We start from the raw sequence: 13462 nt of genomic DNA, 5'->3' as shown, positions 1-13462 counted from the left end.
ATATTGTGTAGCTCGTGAAACAGTTCCCCCATTTGAGCCCTGGATTTACTGGGTACTTGAATACCTGAGTCTTGCCGTCAGTCCTGATCACCTTGTTTTTGTTCTGCAAGGACAAGGCACCTCCCCAGCACTGAACACAGACTGATACTGGCGGGTTGATTGTGTTGTGGGAAAATGGGCTGTGGTGTGAGTTTGTGTCTGTTTGCCCTGTGGGGGTGAGGTGTCCCCTGCAGCGTGAACAAACATGCAGACTCCACACAGACAGGACCCCTGGAATCAACTCCAGGGCCCCGGTGCTATGAGGCAGCGATGCTAAGCACTGTGCCGCGGTGTTGCCCCCTTTGAAAATGTCTGACTTCTGTTTAATTTGAGGTCACAAGCTTATAAATGGTCTCACAACGTTTGTCTCATCTCAGGTTTCTCTGACCAGTCCCAAGGACCTGTAGTCACTGACAGCTTCTGCAGTCTGACGGTTCATTTCAGTAGGCTGGAGGGATGGCGCAATTATCCTCAAATCAGTGAGTATTGTTTTGCTCTTGTAACGTGAAACATCAAAGAGAAGTCAACAGACCATTCCGAGAAACTGTTCAGACTGGCCCGTGGTGATTTTCTGGGTCCTTTAGTAAGCTGACCGGGACTGTGTCATCGACACACTTTGTGAGAAGTCAGTCTATGTGTTTGCTCTTGTAATCGTTCATGAACAACGTGTGTAAGAGAGGGAGAAGATTCAGCCCTGGGGTGATCCAGTTTTCTATTCGTCAGTAGCCATATCACCCTGCAACTCACAACTGGCAACCCACTGAAGCTAAGCAGGTGTGAGCCTGGTCAGTACCTGGATGGGAGACCTCCTGGGAAAAAAACTAAGGTTGCTGCTGGAAGAGGTGTTAGTGGGGCCAGCAGGGGGCGCTCATACCTGTTGCTCCGAGTAACAATTCTAGCTGCTGCATTCTGTAAGTATTCAAACTCTTTGCTGTGACAAATCTAACATACTTTAGGCAGACAAAATGACCTTAAAAAGCCACATGATTTTTGAGTAGTCTGTCTGTGTGTAGTAACAGTGGTTCACATTATTTCAGAACGTATACTTCCGTCTCTGTAACTTTCCTCAGTCAGCTAGTGAACGTTCTGTATTTACACCACGAATGCACTACTTTGTCTCGCGCGCGGTCACACTGGCCGTCCACAGGCACGGGCAGGAGCAGGGAAGACGAGGCCGCTCTGTAGTGCCCCTGTGGCTCTCCAGCAGAGGGGAGCACTTTGCTCAACAGCCCTGAGCCGAAGGACCCAGTAATAAAGCTGAAAATCTGGCAAGTCCCCCAGTCTCCCTAGGGCGCTGGAGAATATTTCATCTGATGCTGAGGTTCCTGTAACTCAACACAAAATTGAACACGGCGAGTTATGAGTTTGTGAAGAAGTGACAGCGGTAACTTCCGATTACTCACTGCTTCAGGATGCACACTATCGTCGATGAAACCTGTGGTGTAAGCAAGCGAAGAGGGATGGATCCTTCTAAAACAAAGAGGCCATCGGGAGGGCAGAAACACTCTGCAACAGGTAGGAGCTGTGGAGCCGTGATTCCCCCGAGCCAGAGCCCTCGTCCTCCTTCGACAGCGAACTGAGCTCCAGCGACTGGAGCAGCTACCTTCCGTCGTGGGACCTCCTGCAGATTGGGAACGGGTAAGGCAATTCGACACGAGCCCACTCCTCTTCCCACTGCCTACGCTCCTATAACAAATAGTTTCAGGGTGTTCAAGTACGGGATAAAGAGATTACAGGTGTTCCCAATTGGCTGAGGATACAACTGTCTCTCTGAGAAAGCACACAGAGGTGGACAAAGCAATTAAATGTATTTACAAGTCATTTCCTCTGTATCTGGTCTTTCTTTACATATCAGAAAAGTGAACTGGTGGCTGTTGGAAAGTGTCAACTTCATTCAGGAACTAACGGGTATAGACTTTTTACTTGAATGTCATTTGGATGCTGGAAACCCCCCCAAAACGTGCCAGCGTCCATGAAGAAGTTCCCCTCACGTGGTCTCTTATAGATAAACATACCTCCCATTGATATCATCATCTAGAATACAGAGAAAAAATAAACCCGTGCTTTGAAAACTGGGTTTAAAATAGTATAAGTGGGGTCAACAAATTAACTGGTGTGGATGATGAAATGTAGAATCAAGAAGATTTTATGAATAGATATAATGTTTGTGATAAGTCTGATAACAATCCGTCGTAACCAGAGCTACTCCTAGAGAGGTATTGATGCTTTTAAGAAACTAACAGTAGCCCATCAGAAACTATAGAAGGATTTACAACCTTTATTAGACTACAAGGAAAACAATTTAGTTCTACTTGTACTAATAAATACTTAAGATCCCTCTTGCAATCTCACAATATCTTGTCAAACTATTTTGGAGCACCTCTTTGGGGAAACTGAGTGGAATAAAACATGACGATTGTCAAACACATTTTGTATGAATAATAAGGTTAAGGCGTCATTACAATATTGTACATTGAATCGACCCGGTAAAGATACATAGTGTGCAGAGATTTAAAAGTAATATAGATGATAATTGTCTTTTTCAAAGCAGCCCAGAAACCTCACGTTTGTTTTTGTTTTGTCCTGTTATTAAAACACTGAATTGATCGGCACAATTGTGTAAAGAAGGTTTCTAATTCGGACATTTATTGGTGAGAAATAGATGTTATTTTACTGCTCAATACTGCTGAACCGAATATAACATATAATGTATCACTGACTTAATCATTATACTTGCTCGTTATAATATGTGTACATAGCCTAAAGATAAAAAATAATCGAGCATTTAATAATTAGACCGTATGTCGTAGTAGCAGAGTGTACTTCTCGCCTAATTGATGTGGTCGAGCAACACCACAATCGCCTTACAATACGTCCGTTCTGTTGCTCTGACTTTCAGTTTCGGCAGTGGAATGGATTCCAGGGCAAACCCGTTCTCGTTTGATTATCCGTTTGAAATCTCGCCCAATATAACAGCAGTAAAATAACACCTATTTCTCACCAATAAATGTCAGAATCGATGAAATGATCGTTACTATTTCTTCATTACGATCTCGTTATCGAAGCCTTTTCTTTCCTTGGTAGAAGTAAGGCGCTTCCAAATGGAAAGAAGTCACATCTGAAACACATGAGGGCACGTCTCCAAACTATTTCTAAATGTCCCAACATGAAAGCTGTGCTTACCTAGTCTGTATTTGCCTGTATAATGTACCCCGGTCTGTAATGTAAGATCTGTAATGTACTCTTGTGTGCATTGAATAGCATTTTTACTATTGCAATATAAATGTTAAAGAAGAGAAAACACAATAAGGTCGAATTAATCAACAACGTGAGGCGACTCGCCAGTAAAGTAACTCTCCGGCGACGTCTGGAGTTCAATAACTCTCTGCCCTGCAATACGGTTTTCCGGGAGTCCGCAGTGCTTGACGAGCAGAGAGCGGAACCATAGCATCCTGGGCCGCGGCTCCACACCGATCTCAGCGACGGACCGGCTGTCGCGCTAATCACGCATCAGATCCGGATCCGTCGTGGTTAAGTGACGTCATAAGAGTGACGCACGGTGTGTCCAATCAACGCCGTTGGGTGGGAAAAGGCGGGACTTCCTTTTCGTTTGGGTGAGTGACACCGCTCTTAGCCAATCACCGCGGACTTCCGTGTTCTTAAACGGAAATACCGCCCCCACCTTGAGTGACTCGGCTCTTAACCAATCACCGCCGAGTTTCGGCAGGAGGCGGGATGGATACGGCTCTTGTCCAATCAGAATTTCTATTCCGGGACCGTACTGAATTACGGCGTGCGGTGATACTTCCGAGAAATGGCCACTGGGTGGCGACAGAGATACACGAGTCTATGGCGGTGAGTCTCAAAGCGCTGTCGAAGACTTGTTGTGCAGATATTGATTTTTTTTTTCAGAAGTGTAAATATTTTATACTATCTATGTACCCCTGATGACATTATTGATTTGCTATATATACTCTTGTTTTGTATCGTATCTATTTTTATTGCTACAAGAGTTCAAAAAGAACTGCACTTTCGACAGAGATACACGAGTCTATGGCGGCGAATCTTGAAGCGCCTCCTTACAGATCCTCGTTGTGCAGAGATTGAAAATCAAAACAGATGGTAACTGTGACTTTTGTGACAGCAACTCTGAAAGCTAATGTAAAGAAGGAAACTAATATTGGCATTACTTTTAAAGAAGTAAAATCATGCAACATTTAAATCCATTGAAAGTAATATGAAAATGTCGTTTGTATTTAAAAAAATATGATACTTCCACGATATAATAACTAACGACATGCTGTGGGAGGGGACCCATGTTTAAACACTTTAAAACGGATGTAAATGCGTTTGTACAGACAATTTGAAACATGTACGGACCTTATCTGCTTTTGTTTACTATTAAACAAGATTACTTGTTTCATCTTTTTGCATAACATGTACATGTATTATCGTATGTACCCCCGACTATACTCTATGTTATATGTATTCTTGTTTTTATGGCATGTATTGTTGTTCTAATTAAAAAGAAAAAAGACGCGAATCGATGACGTCAAAAGGAAGTCGCCCACAGGGCTTGTGGGAGATGTAGTCTCTCAAGTGCTCTATAGCGCACTACAGAACACGTGCGCTGCCCACGCGTTCCGCAGGTTTGATTGAGCATCAGAATTAATTATACAATTTCAGCGTATTAATCGTGTCGCGGATTTCTATGTCTCTCTTACAAGACGGACTCGGCAGGAGCTGTTTCTTGCTCTCCGGAGTGAAGCTGCTCTGGGAAGAGACGAGCAAATCTTCAGACTCTTTGTAAATGAGACATCATGACAGCTGCGCCGACCTGTTTGTGTAAAGAGCAGGAGTATTGTGTCCCCCTGATTGTGTTATGTGTACTCTAGTGTGTATTTTTCTTTCTGTTTTCTGTTCTGTGTATTTCACAAACCTGTGTCTGCAGCGCTCATCCTGCCTGCATGTTTGCAAACTTTCCTCCTGTGTTTATTTTACTTTGTTAAATAAAACGTGGTTGCCGGGGAAACGGTGCTGCAGAAGTTGTTGCGATCTGACCTCCAGCAGATAAACAGATGGCTTTTTTAATCTAATCAGCGAGCAAAGCAGAAACGTTAGTCTAGAAAGCGCTAGCTGGAGTATTTTGTGGACATTATGCAGAAGAAAAGGAAGAAACGGTGACTCGCAGGCTGTGGGACAGGACTATCAGGGACACATCAGCGCTGGAAACCAGACTCAAACCGCTGGGCTCACTGGACCATGAGCGAGTCCTGCTGGGTGTGTTACTGCAGGAGTTAGGAGTCTCCGGTCTCCGGTCGAGACCTGCCTGTCTCCTGCATGTGGAGGTGAAAAGGTGAGAGACGGCGGCGCAGTGGGTTCCAGCACTGAGACCCTGGATTTAATTCCTGGGGTGCTGTCTGCGTGGAGTTTGCATGCTCTGCCCCTGTTCTCGTGGGTCCGGTTTCCTGGGGGTGCTGTGTGTGTGGAGTTTGCATGCTCTGCTTATGTTCTCGTGCGTCCGAGTTCCTTGTGTGCGCTGTGTGTGGAGTTTGCATGCTCTGCTTATGTTCTCGTGGGTCTGGTTTCCTTGGGTGCTGTGAGTGTGTGGAGTTTGCATGCTCTGCTTATGTTCTCGTGGGTCCGGATTTCTGGGGTGCTGACTATAGCAATGACCTCCTTCCTCTACAGATTTTTTTTTATTCTGGTGGGATCATCTTCAGACTTGATTCATTTCACAGAGTCAGCAGTAGATACACAGTTGTTAGCATAGGAGGAGTACAGAAGAGGTGACAGCAGTGCTGGGGACCCCGGTATCTCTTCCACTGAGGACCCTCTGGCACAACCAGAGGTGTGAAATTGCCTCCATTCTTTGTAAACTTACAGGTTTCTCTGGACTGCAGTCCCCTTGCGCTTCGCTTTGGATATGCTGTGCTGTTCTCTACAACAGAAGACCCTTTGTTTGGAAGGAATGGGAAGCTAAAAGCAGAGTCACAATCTCTGATACATCTAATCAAAACAGTAAGTTCTTTAAAACAACTCAAAACATTGTCATCAAATAAAAATGAATTTGCAAGTCAAGGTGCACCACTAAACCCCCCCAGGAAAACAGAATCCCCACCTGATTGCACCTGATCGTATCCGTCAACCTGAGTGACAAATTCATTGTGGATAACTACATGCGTGTGATCACCAACTGCTCTGGGATCAAAGACTATTTCGTTTGTTTGTTTAACATTGAGAATTAGGCTATTGTTGTCATGCCATTGCACAAACCTTTGGATTTCTGACATGTATACAGATCAGCTGCTACCTCTATGCATTAACTGGCGATGCTGTTCAGGACAGCTGTATTGTCTGAGAATGTGAAAATGAAGATGCTTTGACTACTGCTTGTACAATCTTTTGTATAAAGTGTGAACAGCACTGGAGAGCTCACACAGCCCTGAGGGGCACCTGTGCTCATAGATCGTGACGTGGAAAGAGTTTTGTTGAGCCTGACATACTGTGTACGATTTGTTAAAAATGAATGGTACCATCGCATAATGTTATGGTTAACAGAGTTAGTGTGTGTTGCGTGTATTGTCTGTTTAGGATTCTGTGGCATTCCAGTTGGGAGGATGTTTTTACAGAACTCTGTGCGTGGAGTATCTACAGGCTGTTTGTCCCATTTAGTGTCATCTTGCTCAGTGAAGGGATCCCACACTTCCCTGCTGCATAGGGCAAAGGGTTTGATTGCACTTTTAATATTCAGAGCCAATTGTATTGGGGGATTGATGTTGTAGAGCCTCCTTTTACTGGCATGGAAAGCCCCGTGTGCCTGGTCCTTCAGTGACTTCACTGTCAGGAAAACCCCCAGATGAACTGATTGTCAGTCAGAGGTATGTGTAGCTGGTTGTGTTTCAAAGTGTTGTTCTTCAGTTGAGTCAAGTGTTGTCGACTGTGTCTTGGCCACAGGCCTTTCGTGGTCTGAGGGCCTGGGGTTTGTCTAGTGGCTCCTGCTCAGTGACTGGGGAGTCTAAGGGGTTGGGTGGTCTCTTATAGCCAATTGGAATATTTTCAGGTTTACATATATGTTGTTCTGGTCTAATGCTTCTGTGTCTGGGATCTGTCGGTAGACATTTTCACAGTATGTTTTCCAGACTGATCCATTCTGGAGGCTGGTTTTCATTCATTTCAATGATTCCATTGTTCCTAGAAATAGTTTTGATTTATGGACTCCTATAGATTACATTATATAGGATATATAGAATTTATGCATTGAAAGTATCCTCCAATGTCTGAGAGTTGTCTGTTTGTGTTTGTGCTTTTCTTCTTGAACGTGTGCTTGTCCAAAAAGCTCACAGATCAGAGTAGTGTGGTTGTGTTTTTGTGTTAGTTCTGGTAGTTCTTTTCGGGTGGTCAGCATGCACATTTTTTCAAAACAACCCCATTTACAAATGATAAATTCCAATATACTGTAACAGCGTGGATATTGTCATCTTGCAACAGAGATCTTAACAATTAATTACATCCACAAATATTCGTATAATTGTTTAGTCCCCAAATAACGCTCCTAGATTCTTTCAAGACTAACATGTATGAGCTGTACTTTACTTTGTAAAAATACTCTTCACCTAATAGTGTCAGAATTGAGGAGAGACTTACAGCGATCTTTAAAACTTATAAACATGTAGCCCTTAAACTATATTGAAATACAAAAGGGTCTCTTTCCGTTCATCATAAGTGTCTATAATTTAATTTTCAGCACAGAGTGTATTTGACAAAAAAATGCCATCAAACAAAAAGTGATTTGCAGCTCACAGTGCAGTTCTTGCAAGCTCACAGGTGTATTTAAAACGTATGCGCATGTAGACTGTCAGCTATATTGAATTAACAGGAACTCTGGAGTATCGGCATGTCATGCGGTTGAGTTGATCTGGGAGAAGGACCTGGCTGAACATCTGGGGCCTGAACAGTGGAATAGGGTCTGGAAAGACGTACACAGTGTATTTCCGTACATCGTGAACTTTATTTAATATTCTGCACAGAGTGTATCTGATGTGCGGGAAACTGTCCAATGCAGCCGTCTGTATCGGACTCGTGCTGGCGTTGTAAAGTGGGAAGCTGTCTGTTTTCATGTAGGATTTGGAAAGGCTTCCGGTTAGTGCAATATCGGTTTATGGTATTAAAAACTCTTTCACGTTTAAATGCAGTGGTCGCCTCTTAGGATCCCAAGAGCTCCTGATCTCTTAACTAGTTTCCAGGAAAAGAAAATCAAGAAAAGATCATAATTACTTGATTTTGTGCAAAAAGTGGAAAAATATAAGAAGAAGGAATATGAGATAAATAAAACTTTGTCAGGCTGATGAACTGCTTTTCTTAGGTCGTTACAGTGTGAAATATCTCCTGGCACAGCCGGACTTTATTACTTTCTCATTTGTAATACACATATAGAATCCTAAACTGTTGATTTCCTCCCTTCCTCTGTTGGCCTGTGCTGTTGACGCATGGACTGGTCTCATACTAATGCTACATTAGTTTTTCTCCCATTGCAGAGTCCCTCTCTCACTGTCTAGTCTTCATCTTGACTGACTGGACCTCCCCTGCCCTCTCTCTGCACCGCTCTGACTCTCCTTTATCACCCCAGCTCTGCCTTTTACGCACAGTATTAAGGTTTGCTTTTCAGTGTTAAAGTAGAACATCTGTCTGGCTCATGTCCTCCACGTCTCCAGGTCAGCTCTGCACAGTTTCTCCGGTTTCCTACAGCAGCTTCTCTCAATGACACAATGTGCCTGAATGATCCAGCACCTCAGTGTGTTTTCTGCTCCCTTTGGCTGCCTGCTTGTGTCCCATCTGAAATGGAACAGTGATGCCCCTTTCAAGATGGACAGCCAGGTCTTTGTAGCCTCAGTCCTGCAAAACTACAGTAAGTAGAACAACACAGGGGCAGAGCTGGTCTCTGAGGAATAACCTTTAAGTGATTTCACAGTGGCACAAGCTGACAATCTTGCTTGAACAGAAAAAAATTAATCTGTCTTTCTGGGTGGTGCAGACCTGTTTCTTAGTGCTGGCCCACTGAAATGGTAATCCCAGCCAGCGCTGGAGAGACATGAGATAGGGATCCTTGTGAAGTGTGGAATTAGAATAAGAAACCTAATTCACATTTACAACAGAAATTCCTGATGCGCAATAAGAAAAACGTGTATTCCACTATCAACTCAAATGTGTCCGGAAAACCCTCCCTGAATCTCGCCAGCTCCACTGTTCCCGTATTCAATGTCATGATTCCTTCTCTCCCTGTCGGCTAAGGGAAACCCGGAGTGGAAAAGCCTTTCACTGGACCCGGACTGCCGGCTAAGGAAAACCCGGTGTGGATCAGCCTTCCACTGGATCCGGACTGTCGGCTAAGGAAAACCCAGACTGGATCAGCCTTCCACTGGATCCGGACTGTGAGCAGCTTTTGTCCAATCGGCGCTGAGATTTCAGCAGGAGGCGGGAGACATGCGGCTTTGCCAAAAAAAAAGAAGCATAAATGAATGGACTATCTTTTATCTTGGAGGAAAAAAAGGAATAAAAAATTCTTAGTTTTTTTTTAATATATGGCACGATTAGAGCTGGTCTTTGGCATCTTTTTATTTCCGGTGTTTGGGTTCTCTGAAAATTCTGTACCTCAGAAATGTTTTAAAAATTCAGGACTTTTTTTTACAAACTTATATAAAGAAAGAGACTAATTTACTTTTAAAGGAATACATTTGTTACATTTTAATCCCCTTGAAAGGAAGATGAAAATATCGTTTGTATTTTTAAAAATTATTATACTTGCGCAACATAATTATTAACGGAATGGTGTCCAGGAGACCCTGTTTGAACAGTTTCAAACAGATGTAAAGACGTACTGTGTCTAGAAGTAAGAACGTTGAAGCATGGACGGACCCTATCTGCATTTACCTTGTTTAATCTTTTTTTCCACTAACTGTACATGTATTATTGCATGTATCCCTCACAATACGATTGCTGCGTTATGTTTTCTTGTAGTTTTTGATCTCATAAAAAATACAAAAGACGCGAGTCGATGACGTCAAAATGTTGTCGCCCACAGGGCTTATGGGTAATGTAGTCTCTAGTTCACTGGGCTGCCCTGCCCCCGTGTTTCGCTGATTTGATTGAACGTAAGAATTAATTATATTAATACAATTTCAGCGTATTTATCGTCTCTTGTATTTCTATCTCTCTCTTCTGTGTTCCCTTGTGTGTATGTTTTCTTTTATTCACGTGTCTGCAGCGCTGGTTTATCGACTCGGCACATAAAGCAAACCCACTGTCCTCGTGTTTCTTTTAGCTCCAGTCTTGTTTGCAAACTTTTCTCCTGTGTTTATTTTACTTTGTCAATAAAACGTGGTTGCCGTGTCAACGGAGCTGTAAAAGTTGTTGAAACGGCGAGTCTCCGGTCGCGTCATGATCTGCATGTGGAGGTGAAAAGGTGAGAGACGCGGCGCAGCGGGTGGCAGCGCTGGGACCCTGGGCCTGTTTCTCTCTGGGAGCAACAGGAGGTGTGTGCGTGACTGCTCAGCTGCAGCAGGAGTCCAAGTGTGCGCAGATTTCTTGTTGGGGTTTCTGTTTGTACGGAGGAAGCGGTTGTGCCATCGCGTGGTCCGAGTTATAGCACGGGACGAGAGCTCCCGAAGAGCGGCTGCCTCCTGCCCGATTCGACGGCTAAAATCATCACAGAACGAGAGGAGCCAACAGGAATGCAAGTCTCTTCCGGTGAGGAGCCTCCGACACAGCCCCCAGTACTGGGTGTGCAGAAAGAATCCTATTGTACAGTTTTGGTGTGAAATGGCCTCCAGTTCTTGTAACATGATGGGTTTCTCTGGACTGCAGTCCCAGTGCACTCCGCTTTGGATATACGGTGGTGTTTTCTACAATGGAAAACCCTTTGTTTGTACAGAATGGAAATGGCAGTCTGCATGTTTTAATAATCTAATGTGATCGTGTACTACAGCTTAAACACTGAGCCAGGTGACGTTTGATTCTAAAAGATTTCTCTGTCATTTCAGCGGCGCCTTGTCTGCGGCAGCCCGGCAGCTCCTGCTCCCCTCCGGCCGAGACTCTTCCCTCTCCAGAGGTGGGTTAGTGCTCTCAGCTCATCTTCTCTCACACAGCTGCGGGGCAGAAACGCTACTTCCACTGGGCAGAGAGCAGACGGGCAGTGGGAAGGGCAGCCCTGTGTTTGGGGATCAGGGCTGTCCCTGCTGAGGGATGCTTTCAGAGCCAAAGCAACTGGCGGGGTTATGAGCTTTGTGATCCAAATAAGACATAGAAAGACAGAGAATGAGAAAGAAATAGTGTTGCATGCATCTAATCAAAATAGACTCTTTCAGACAAAACAAATATTGAACAAAAACTTAGTTGCAACTCACACTGCACTACACTTTCTTCTAGGCTGACATGACCGATAGTTTGTGCTGTCTTCCTTTCAGTCTGCAGGGTGTGCATCTTTTTCCTCAGCTTCCTGCAGAAGGAATCGGTTTCTCCTGCCCTGGTTTCACTCCTTTATATCTCACAAGCTTCTGCAGCTCCTGGAGGCTGACGACATTTTTGCTGTTTCTGAAAAATTGCTGACTGGCTCATCAGCGCAATTGCTGATTCAAAATCCTTTACTCACATGTTGCCTTAGCCTCTGTATCACAGAGATGTGTGCTTTTCTGGGTTGGATAGATCGATAGTGTGCTTTTGCTCAGTTGCTCTGCTCAATGCGTGGTCTTGTTTTGTATATAAAAATAATTTAGCAGAGACATTTGCTTAATAAGGCAGTAGAATAAATGTTGTGATGCTGGTGTGATGGTGCTCTCCAAAAAACTGATACAAATGGATAGAGAGACAAAGTGAGAAAGAAAATGTATACATAACAGACATATATGCAGAATACAATACAGTGCTATAAAGCACAGTACCCTAGAGTGAAGATGGAAATCATTCATTCTAGTGCAGAAGAAGTGAATCTGCTCGCAATGGTTTTCCTGTACAAATGGAAAACGTTGTGAATTCTACATAATTCACAGGAAACAAAATAAACAACTCATTCACTCACCTGTTGTCCATGGGCGTCTCTGCTCAAATTTGATTTTTTTTTGAAGAGCACCGTGACCCAGAGCTCAGTAATCGTTTCGCTACTGAAGATCATTCAGTTTTTAATGCTTTTCATTTTAACATCCTACTTGTTAGTATTTCCTCTTAGATGAGAATACTCTGGTACTTTTCCAACATGGGTCTTAGTTGAGTGAGCTTTATTAGAATAATTGAACAATACTTTCACCTGCACATAACACTCAGAGATTTTTCAAGGGTTAAATATGGGAGCTACGTTTCTTACATGTATCCTTTTGTAAGTTGATTCACAAAGCTTTCACCGCCTCCACTCCAGTGAATCACTTTGTTTAGCAAGTGATCAGGTGTAACAGTTTAATTTCTTCCTGCAAATAATGCCTTTTCCTTTTTCATCCCATTCAAGTCTCCGTCCTAGTTAAAGTCATTGTGATGTAGAACGGCAGTGGTCCAGTTGAAAGGTTCAAGGTTTCGCTGTGCTTTAGAGTGCAGATAAAGAAGATAATAGGAGAGGAAACTGGAAAAGCCGTGACTCTGTCATTCAATTCAATTTATTTTCATATAGCGCCTTTCACAACAAGGTTGCCCCAAGGTGCTTAACAGTGCAAGTAAATATACATTTTGTGAATACAGAACTGAAGACAATGGAGGAAAGGAACCAAAGGCTCCTCAGTAAGGAGAATAAAATCCTCTAGGGGTCCAAGGTCAACTGGCTGCCCAACCCCTTTGGGCATGCTAATATTATATCATTAAAAAAAAAGAAAGAAATGAATGCGGGTTTTAATCAATCCATCCATCCATCACGTCGTCTGTATGTCAGTACCCCATGCAGGTCTCTGCAGACCAGCAGAACCCTCCTAAACGACAGCTGTATCCACGATGCCCCTGAAACCATGCTGTGTACGGTATTTCTCACAGGAGCAGGGGAGACGAGGCCGCTCTGTAGTGCCCCTGTGGCTCTCCAGCAGAGGGGAGCACTTTGCTCAACAGCCCTGAGCCGAAGGACCCAGTAATAAAGCTGAAAATCTGGCAAGTCCCCCAGTCTCCCTGGGGCGCTGGAGAATATTTCATCTGATGCTGAGGTTCCTGTAACTCAACACAAAATTGAACACGGCGAGTTATGAGTTTGTAAAGAAGTGACAGCGGTACAATGTCAAACAGGAAGTTAACCTGCAGGAAAGAATGAACTGAATCTCGTGATATTCAAGCACGCAGTGTGACATCCATTGTCTATTCAAATCTACTCTGCAAGTCTTACAATACTTTTTCTTATACCGTCTCCTGGTTATTGTTTTGTGAGTGCTTGCACAGGAGCTGTGGAGCCGTGATTCCCCCG

The 13462-nt window shown here is 43.8% G+C and overlaps 1 long non-coding RNA gene across 1 annotated transcript; it reads left to right on the top strand.

Moving 5' to 3' along the window:
• Window positions 1-7591: 7591 nt before the first annotated feature.
• Window positions 7592-10445, top strand: LOC138224272 (uncharacterized). The gene is made up of 2 exons (XR_011182690.1): window positions 7592-8947; window positions 9331-10445. It is a non-coding gene; the product is annotated as an uncharacterized lncRNA (long non-coding RNA).
• Window positions 10446-13462: the final 3017 nt, after the last annotated feature.

Source organism: Lepisosteus oculatus, chromosome 19 (genome assembly GCF_040954835.1).
Source record: "Lepisosteus oculatus isolate fLepOcu1 chromosome 19, fLepOcu1.hap2, whole genome shotgun sequence".
Lineage (NCBI taxonomy): Eukaryota > Metazoa > Chordata > Actinopteri > Semionotiformes > Lepisosteidae > Lepisosteus > Lepisosteus oculatus.
The sequence above is the reverse complement of the archived record's forward strand: the minus strand, read 5'-3'. Positions and strand labels throughout refer to the sequence as shown.